The following is an 8,687-nucleotide window of genomic DNA, read 5'->3' as shown; positions in this document are numbered from 1 at the left end:
AGAAGCCCAATCCAATTAAATTTTAGAGGGGGAGGTGAACATTTGCTTGCTACACCCCATTGCCACATCATATAGTCACACTTTGTGCATGTCCTTCATGCTTTACATGCTTTATGACACCTAAGCACACTTAGTGGAGAATCTTGGACTTGATCTTGGATTAGTGGGCTAAACCATAGCTAAAATTCACTAATCATAATTAGTGAAATTTTGGCTCCACAAATTCAAGTAAAATTTGAATAGAAATTCAAATTTTCCTCCAATTTTGTGTGACACTTAGGCTATAAATAGAGGTCATGTGTGTGCATTTTTTTAACTTTGATCATTTGAAAACTTCAAATTTCAGAGCTCTTTTAGAACACAAAATTTCTTGCTCTTCTCTTCCTCTCCCTTCATTCATCTCCTTCTTCCTCCAAGCTCTTATCCATGGCCTCCTATGGTGGTGAGCTTCTTCTAGACTCATCTTCCCCTTGAAGTGGCGTCTCCTCTCTCTCTTCCTTCTCCATTCCACTGTCATTCATCTTCCAAGAAGCAAAGAAATCCATTGATGAAGAAGATCCTATGCCTACAAGCTTCAATGGAGCTTACATCATGTGGTATCAAGAGCATCTTCATCTAGGTGGATGTTCTTTTGCTTCCTCTATCTTTTTGTTCGATGAATTCTCTTTAATTCCTTGTTCTTCATCTTATTCTCCATGTATATCCTCCACTGTCTTGTGGTTTGTTTCTGTTTAGAATAGATTCAAAAAAATAAACCGATTAAATCTTAGATCTACACTTGTTCCTGCATTTCTATGGTTCAAATTTTGTGGATCTACTCTTGAATCATGTTTTTGTGTTGATTTTAGGTTCTATCATTTTTCATTCATAATATTCTTGTGCTGAACCTTAGATATAAATTTTCTTCCAAAATATTGATTAGAAAAAAAACACAAAAATCTAAGTGTAAATCACTTAATCCATGTTGTCTTAGAGTCATGTTTAGTCGTAGTAATTGTCACATTATGTTCTAAGTTTGTGTTGAATTTTTATTTTGTTGATTGAATTCTAGATACATTTGTTCATGTATTCTTGTCATTCTTAGCCTATCTTTTGAATTTTGAGTCTAATTCATGCATGTTATTTAGTTCATAACATGTTCTAAATCAATTCCTAGAAGTAGTCTTGTTTTTTTAACTCTTTTTTTTTGTTTTCTAAGTTTCCTACATGATTCCTATGATGAAGTTGAGTTGTGGTGCTGAGTTGTGACTGGATTTGTGAATCAAATAAGTCTTAATCTCTCTTGAATTGTGTTATTAAAGATAATTGAGCATAAGCAAACACAAATTATAACTATCGAAGCCTTAAGCAACATAAACACTACTATTGATTTCTAGGTTGAAATCGTTGGTGCTGGCAGCTTGAACATACGAACTTGTATAAATTATTGGGAATTGGTCACTACGTGTTTTGAGCTGAAATTTTTACTGAATTTTCTAGACATCTGGAACAAAATTATGAAAACAGAAACAAGTGATTTGGATTAAAGGAAAAAATAAGAAAAATCACACAAGTTGGCTGAAAAATTAGTGTCTAGGAAAAAAAAGTGAAAGGGAAGTGTGCTTGTTGTTTTGACTCAAAATCTGTTCTATAATCGGTGCCTATTTTATACCAATCCTAGTTCTGAAATTTCAATTGAAAATTATTGTGAAAACAAATGCCAAAACTAGAGGTTTCTTGAGTCTTTTTTTTTTAGTTTTTCTACTCTACTCTAGAGCCATTCTAGGTTTCTCTTTGAGTCCTAGCTTGCTTTTGTGTGTTTTTCATTGCTTTAATTGTTGAATAATCCTTGAAAATTTGTCTTGTTGAAACTCTATTGGTTTAACTTTCATTTCATTTTTGTTTGTCTTTGGTTATTTCTTGTCTCTTTGTTTCCTTGCTTGTGAGTTGCCATATAGGGAATTGGAAATGAGGATTGGTGTCATACCTTGAAGAATTTGAGTCAAGAAGCAAGAGGAAAACCACCTTAAGAGTTATTGGACTAAGAAACATTCCAAATTGAGTGAATCATCAAAGAGAGAACAACCACCAAAATTGAGGACCTTGTTGTAATTTTGTAATTGACAATTTACTTACTTTCATTGCTTTCAAATTTTGTAACAAAAATGCCTTTCATTGGAAGTAAGTTGGGAGCCTCCAATAGGTCACTCTACTTCCATTTGTGTGTAATAATTTTAGGCAATTTTCGCTTAGGATTGTGAGTGTTTTGTTGGGAACCTTAAATGTGGTCATCCAAACACTCTTAGGATTCGCCTAATTTACATTTCTTGTTTACTTTCATAGCTTATTTCCTTTACCTTCCATTGTCAAACCACCTAGATAGCTTGCCTTTTACCAATTAGTTTTTACCTTATCTTTCACACCTCTTTTAGTGTTTATTTTGGCTAGTTTCAACCATAGTTTCTTTTACCTTTTGTTTTCAAACCCCCAACAAGAAAGAACCATAACTTAGGAAACAACATGAGTCTTCATTCTTCATCTAGTGTTAATGGTGAGGGTTCTACTCCTAAGGACCCCTTGTATAAGATATTAGATGAGTTGAGATCCCTTAAGTTGTGGAAAGAAAAACAAGAGAGAAAAGAAAAAGGTAAAAAAAAGAGTGGAAGAAATAAGTCAAGATGAAAGAGAGAAAATAAGAGAGGAAGAAAGAAGAAAAATAATGAAAGAAATGAAAAGAGAAAAACATGTCTCCTATAGTAGTCATGACTCTTGCAAGAGTTTAAGTGAAGAACTTAGTGATTATTATAGAGGGCACCATAGTTCACATACTAAACATCACTCCCAAAGAAGATAAAAGGATAGAAGGCCTCAAGAGGTTAACATTAGCCTCACATATTTCCATGGAAAATATAATGTTGAGGCCTACTTAGATTGGGAAATATAGGTTGAACAACTCTTTGTTTGCCATCATATTAGCGAAGAGAGAAAAGTTCCATTGACTACCTTTAGCTTTCAAGGGTATGCCCTCTATTGGTGGACTTCCCTTGTTAGGGAACGAAGGATTCATGGGGATCCTCCAATAGAGTATTGGAATGATCTTAAGAGTGCCCTTAGGAAGAGGCACATTCCCTCCTATTATGAAAGAGAACTTATGGACAAGCTCCAAAGGCTTAGACAAGGGAGTATGAGTGTTGAAGAATATAGACAACAAATGGAACTACTCCTTTTAGGAGCTGGACTTAGGGAGGAGGAAAGAACAAGCATAGCTAGATTCCTTAGTGGGCTTAATATGGAAGTGAGGGATAAGGTTGAACTCTTTCCATCTAGGGACCTAGATGAGCTAGTCTAACTTTGTATAAGAGTGGAGCAACAACTTAAAAGAAAGCCTTCTTCAAAATCTTATGGCTTTCACTCTTATCCAAGGAAGGACCAAGCCCAAGGAATTTTGGGGGCTACACCTTCAAAACCCAAGGAAGATAAGGGTAAGACCATAGAGAAATCCACCCCTAAGACTAGTTCCTAAGAAAGGACTAGCAACATTAAATGCTTCAAATGTCTTGGGAGAGGTCACATTGCCTCTCAATGCTCCCTAAAGAAAACCATGATTATGAGGGGTCAAGACATTTATAGTAGTCTAGAGGAGACTACTTCTTCCCCTTCCTCTAGTGGAAGTGAAGATGAAGTAAGGGGTGAAGAGTCTAGTGAGGAAGTCTACCCCCATGAAGAAGGTGACCTTTTAATGGTTAGAAGGCTCCTTGAAGGTCAATCTTGTGATCTATCTCAATCCCAAAGAGAGAACATCTTTCATACAAGATGCAAAATTTTAGATAAAACTTGTTCTCTCATTGTGGATAGTGGATCTGTGCACCACTCTGATCATGGATCTCCAAATCAAACTCTTGGAGCCAAAGCATCCACCTGATCAATCTGGGCTTTGATTCAGCCTTCTTCAACAGGTACTTCGGAGCTGCATGGTCAGTATAAACAAAAACACGAGTACCAAGTAAATATGAACGAAATTTCTCAAGAGCAAAAACTATCGCTAATAGCTATTTCTCTGTGGTAGTGTAATTTGCTTGAGCAACATTCAAAGTTCTGGAAGCGTAGTAGATCACCCGAGGTAGCTTATCAATCTTTTGAGCAAGGACAACCCCCAATGTGTAATTGGATGCATCACACATTAGCTCAAATGGGGCTGTCCAATCAGGTGCCTGAATGATAGGGGTGGTAGTCACCGCACGCTTGAGGCAATCAAAAGCCTCTTTGCACTGGTCATCAAAATCAAACTCCACCTCCTTTTGCAGCAGATTGGATAGTGGAAGGGCCACTTTGCTAAAATCCTTGATAAAACGCCTATAAAACCCTGCATGACCAAGAAAAGAATGAACCTCTCGCACGCAAGAGGGGTAAGGCAATTGTGAAATAACAACTATTTTTGCATGGTCTACCTCTATGCCCCTACTAGAAATGATATGCCCTAAAACTATACCTTGTTCTACCATGAAGTGACATTTTTCAAAATTCAGCACAAGATTAGTTTCAATGCACCTATCAAGAACTCTATCCAGACTATCCAAACATGCATCAAAAGAGGATCCATAAACAGTAAAATCATCCATAAACACATCTATGCAACTCTCTAAAAAATCACTGAAAATGCTAAGCATACACCGTTGGAAGGTACTGGGGCATTGCATAGGCCAAAGGGCATCCTCCTATAGGCAAAAGTGCCAAAGGGACAGATGAATGTGGTATTTTCTTGATCCTCAGGAGCAATATGAATTTGTAAATAACCAGAAAAACCATCAAGAAAACAGTAATGAGACTTACCTGCCAAGCGCTAGAGCATTTGATCAATGAATGGCAGGGGAAAATGATCTTTCCTGGTTACCAGGTTCAGCCTCCTATAATCAATGTAGACTCGCCAGCTATTCTGCACTCTTGTGGGGATAAGCTCATCCCTCTCATTCTTGATCACTGTGAGGCCTGTCTTCTTAGGAACCACTTGGACTGGACTCACCCACTGGCTATCAGAAATGGGGTAGATGATTCCAGTTTGTAAGAGCTTGGTCACTTCCTTTTTCACCACATCTAGAATGAAGGGGTTGAGTCGCCGTTATGGCTGTACCTCATAAAGCAAGTCAGAAGTGTATGTACTTCCTGGAACATGGTTAGTGCATTCTGACTCTAAAAAATCAACGTCAAGAGGTACAACACCCAGAAAATCAGAACCAGACTCAAATTCAAATTCACTCTCAGCATAAAAATAAGATACAAGATCAAATTCAAACTCAGATTTAGATTCAATGCATAAGGAATGACAAGTATGCAGATCAGATAAAAATGGATGTTTCCTACCATGAAGAACAGAATCAAAATCAAACATATAATCATCAACAATCTGATCAATTATCTCAGCACGAAAAATAGAATGATCCTCAGATGGATGTTTCATGGCATCAAGAATGTTAAAATGAACAACAATTTCACCAAATTCCATAGACAATGTGCCAGCATAAACATTTATCATGGTTCGAGCTGTTTTCATAAATGGCCTGCCTAAAATAATTGGAACTGAACCATGGGAAAATCCCTCTTCCATATTAAGAACATAAAAATCAACAGGAAAAATAAGTTCACCAACCCGAACCAGCACATCCTCTATGAAACCTGTGGGGTAAGCAACACTTCTATTTGCCAAATGAATCACCACATCTGTAGATTGCAAAGATCCAAGAGATAAAGAATTGAAAATGGACAGAGGCATCACACTAACTGATGCTCCTAGATCTAGTATGGCATTCTCAAATTTACTGTTCCCAATAATGCAAGGTATACAAAAAGTACTTGGGTCCTTACATTTCTTAGGAATGTGAGGAAAAGATTTACCTATCAATGCTGACACATTTCTGCCCATGCTAATCCTTTCATTGCCTTTGAGCTTCCTTTTGTGGGTGCACAGCTCCTTTAGAAACTTGGCATATCTTGGAATATGCTTGATGGCATCTAGCAGAGGTATGTTCACCTCTACTTTCCTGAAGGTCTCCAAGATCTCCTTTTCCACTTCTTCCATTTTTTTGTTTGGAATTGCTCTAGGTGGAAATGGAAGAGGGATGGGAGGCTGCTGCAAGTCAGAATTACTAGAAGAAGGTCCACCTGCATGAAAATTTTTGTTAGGAAGCTTTCTCTTTTGTGCAACTATCTCATCCTCTTTTTCAGGTGTAGAATGAAGCTTGACAGGTTCAGGTGCAGGTGCTGCTACTGGTAGAGGCACTTCAAATTGCTTGTCATACCTCAAGGTGATGGCACTCACATTTTTTGGATTCTACATAGTTTGTGAAGGCAATTTGTCAAAATTTTGGGGCTGAGCTTGGTTCAACTGAGTAGCCATCTGCCCCATTTGATTTGTTAGACTCTGAATGGAGGCTCTTGTTTCTTGTTGAAATTGCATATTCTGGATGGTCATTTGTCTCACTAACTCTTCTAAGGAAGGTTGAGGAGGGGCCTCAGTTGCTTGTTGTCTTTGTTGTTGTTGCTGCTACTACTGTTGCATTGGAGGAGGAACATATGGCTTGCTTGGACCAGCAACATTCTGGAAAGGAGGGACAGGTTGTTGTTGTTGTGGAGGACTTGTCCATCTCAGATTTGAAGAAGGTTCCTCAACAAGTGCTCCTGCTATTTTTCACACAAAATATGGATCAAAAGAAAATACCACACAAAAAATCAGCCAAAAATAACAACTCTTACTATCAAAACAAAAATCGCTAATTAAATTGCAAAATCAGTCATTAGTTCTCAGTCGCTAATCATTGTTCACAGCAAAATACAAAACTGAAACAGTCGCTAAAACAGTCGGTAAATAGGGAACACGACTGAAATGCAAAACAGAATGCTACACAAAACAAAACAACACACACTCACAACCTAAACGACAGAGCTACACACAAAAAACTAAATATTATTATGAACCTTTGGCCCACTGCTCCCCGGCAACGGCGCCAAATTTGATCGAGACCATACCCGAATCAAATAAACATTAAAAATGCAGTATCTAGGAAGTGATCCAAGGTCATCTCCCAACGAGCAATGGTCAACCAAACGTTCATAACAAATAGTAATAAAACAGTAACGAATTGGGGGGGGGGTTGTTTGTTTTTGTAAATTAAACATCGAATAAATTTGAATTAGAAAATATCAGAATTAAAACACGTTGCTTCCCCTTGATTCACAAGCAAGTCTCTTATCCTAGGTTACGAGAATTTATCCTTTATCAGTTCAACCACTTAATCCAACCCTAAATTAAATTACTAAGCGAAATTTAACATAAGGCATTCATTATGTGATTAAGCAACACATACACCAATTAATCATGAACGATCTTTAAGCATGAACGTAAATTAAGCGTAGAGACAATTAATCAAGCACTAAGCATGCATGGATTAATAGCAACAAATACAGAATAATTAGTGAAGAGGAGAAGCTGATCAAAATTTAATAGTAATAATAGAGCCTCAAAGAGAGCTATGCTTGATCCTCAAGAGAAAATAACGCTGGAGACTTAGCCTTCCATTAATCAGTAGAGAACGAAATTGTAGATTGAAGCAGGAAATGAAATTTTATTGCTAAAACGAAAAGTGACTAAAATGAAAAAGAGAGTAGCACTCTAAAACTAAAACAAAAGAGAGAGAGAGGAGAGAGACTTAAACTAGAACCTTGGTGCTGTTATATAGTTTTCAGCCCCAAAGCTTACAAATCTATTTTAAATTCAAGCCCATAAATAAAATCTAGATAAGATAAGATAAGATCTAGATGAAATAATATCTAGATGAGATCAAATCTAGATAAGATAAGATCTAGATGAAATAATATTTAGATGAGATCAAATCTAAATAATATCTAGATGAGATAAAATCTAGATAAGATAAGATTTGGTAGAATAAAATAGTCTGCTCTCTTCAAGTCCAAGCCCAATTCTGGATTCAAGCCCAATTGCTTATAATTCTCCTGAAATTAAATTAAAAACACAAAATTAATCCAGTAGGCCCAAATGATAAAACTGCATAATTAATTTGACAATTAAGGCTAATCTGTAATTAAAATGGTGACAAAAAGGGTTAAGAAATATGAGAAAATGATGACACATCAACCACTGCCATCAGAAAAGACATTTCAGGCATCAGGCAACTTAGTGGAGAGAGCTTGTATGAGTACTGAGAAAGATTCAAGAAATTATGTGCAAGCTGCCCTCACCACAAGATTTCTGAGCAACTCCTTCTTCAATATTTCTATGAGGGACATAGCAACATGGAGATGAGTATGATTGATGCTGCCAGTGGTGGAGCCCTTGGTGATATGACTCCTGCTGAGGCGAGGAATTTGATTGAGAAGACGACTTCCAACTCCTAACAATTCAGTGCAAGAAATGATGCTATTGTCCTTAGAGGAGTCCATGAGGTGGCCACAGATTCATCTTCATCTGTTGAAAATAAAAAGCTTGAGGGAAAACTTGATGCCTTGGCCAACCTAGTAACTCAGCTTGCCGTGAATCAGAAATCTGCACCTGTTGCAAGAGTTTGTGGTCTATGTTCTTCTGCAAATCACCATACAGATCTATGTCCTTCTTTCCTGCAATCTGGAGTCAATGAGCAACCTGAAGCTTATGCCGCAAACATTTATGATAGACCTCCTCAGCAACAAAACCAACAACA

The 8,687-nt window shown here is 37.2% G+C and overlaps 1 non-coding gene across 1 annotated transcript; it reads right to left on the bottom strand.

Annotated features, from left to right (window-relative positions):
* Positions 1-8,130: 8,130 nt before the first annotated feature.
* On the bottom strand, positions 8,131-8,237 carry LOC113000885 (small nucleolar RNA R71). Its single transcript, XR_003266205.1, has one exon. It is a non-coding gene; the product is annotated as a small nucleolar RNA R71 (small nucleolar RNA).
* Positions 8,238-8,687: the final 450 nt, after the last annotated feature.

This window comes from Glycine max, chromosome 20 (assembly GCF_000004515.6).
Source record: "Glycine max cultivar Williams 82 chromosome 20, Glycine_max_v4.0, whole genome shotgun sequence".
Classification (NCBI taxonomy): domain Eukaryota; kingdom Viridiplantae; phylum Streptophyta; class Magnoliopsida; order Fabales; family Fabaceae; genus Glycine; species Glycine max.
This window is presented reverse-complemented; position numbering and strand designations above follow the sequence as displayed.